Genomic DNA, 1807 nt, shown 5'->3' with positions numbered 1-1807 from the left:
ACATTATATACGCGTTCCGATAAAGGAATGCAGCCTGCCTGGATCATCGGAAGTTAAAGAGGACTAATGACTACATTAAAGCCAAAACCTAAACCATTTTCCAACGCACCAGCATGGGCACCGATGCAGCAGTAAAGGCTCAGCTTCACATTCGAATCGCGGTCATCCGCCCAAACGCACTCTTGTGGCCTCAGAAAGGAGAAGATTTTACCCCTAGCTACTTCGTCGTTGTATTCCCTATCCGCTCCGTCTCGATCCTCTAGCAGAACGCACTGGGGAAGGTAATCTGGTTTTGACAGACACCGGGCGGTACTTCCGCATTCGACCCGAGGAAGCGGGGCTCTATGAGCATTGCTGCGCGACCAAGTGGGGGTACACTACTCAGGAGGCAGTTGCTCGCGGAAACCAGGCGGTTCGGCAGGCTACAACAGGCCGAGGCTTCCCCCAGGTGAGGCTCAATTCCATGCTCTTCGTCGCTATTGCGGGACTTTCACACAGCCGAAGGCTGCTCAATCCGCTTGAACACGGCTATCGGAGCCTTCGGCTTGGACAACGCGGGTCACCATATCTGGAGGTGCGCAGAAGCCTTTGAGCGCTTGGATGGTGTGGTTGTTCAAAGCCGATGGATGGGATAATCGGCGGAATGAATAATGGTCTACTAACTGGCAGCACCAACCTAGGTTGGCCTTTGGAGTGATCTTGGTTGCTCAATATATGCGGTGCTGAAGAGGGGATGACATTGCCGAAAGGTACCGGCTATTCCCAATGGGGCAGGCTTCCCGAGATTGTCACAACAAGTACGGTACCAACCAACTTCCAGTTTAGAACGACCCATTTCAGATGACACAGTATCTTGCGAGAGAATGTAGTGTTGCACTAGCTTTTTCGATTTTTATTTATAAGCGCTCCGATAAAGGAATGCAGCCTGCCTGGATCATCGGAAGTTAAAGGGGACTAATGATTACATTAAAGGCAAAACCTAAACCATTTTCCAACTCACCAGCATGGGCACCGATGCAGCAGTAAAGGTTCAGCTTCACATTCGAATCGCAGTCATCCGCCCAAACGCACTCTTGTGGCCTCAGAAAGGAGAAGATTTTACCCCGAGCTACTTCGTCGTTGTATTCCCTATCCGCTCTGCCTCGATCCTCTAGCTGAACGCACTGGGAAAGGTAATCTGGTTTTGACAGACACCGGGCGGTACTTCCGCATTCGACCCGAGGAAGCGGGGCTCTATGAGCATTGCTGCGCGACCAAGTGGGGGTACACTACTCAGGAGGCAGTTGCTCGCGGAAACCAGGCGGTTCGGCAGGCTACAACAGGCCGAGACTTCCCCCAGGTGGGGCTCAATTCCATGCTCTTCGTCGCTATTGCGGGACTTTCACACAGCCGAAGGCTGCTCAATTAGCTTGAACACGGCTATCGGAGCCTTCGGCTTGGACAACGCCGGTCACCATATCTGGAGGTGCGCAGAAGCCTTTGAGCGCTTGGATGGTGTGGTTGTTCAAAGCCGATGGATGGGATAATCGGCGGAATGAATAATGGTCTACTAACTGGCAGCACCAACCTAGGTTGGCCTTTGGAGTGATCTTGGTTGCTCAATATATGCGGTGCTGAAGAGTAGATGACATTGCCGAAAGGTACCGGCTATTCCCAATGGGGAAGGCTTCCCGAGATTGTCACAATAAGTACGGTACCAACCAACTTCCAGTTTAGAACGACCCATTTTAGATGACACAGTATCTTGCGAGAGAATGTTGTGTTGCACTAGCTGTTTCGATTTCCAGGCATCAACAATGTGCGGATG

The sequence above is a fragment of the Phytophthora infestans genome, genomic scaffold (assembly GCF_000142945.1).
Source record: "Phytophthora infestans T30-4 supercont1.10 genomic scaffold, whole genome shotgun sequence".
Taxonomy (NCBI): Eukaryota; Oomycota; class Peronosporomycetes; order Peronosporales; family Peronosporaceae; genus Phytophthora; species Phytophthora infestans.
The sequence above is the reverse complement of the archived record's forward strand: the minus strand, read 5'-3'. Positions refer to the sequence as shown.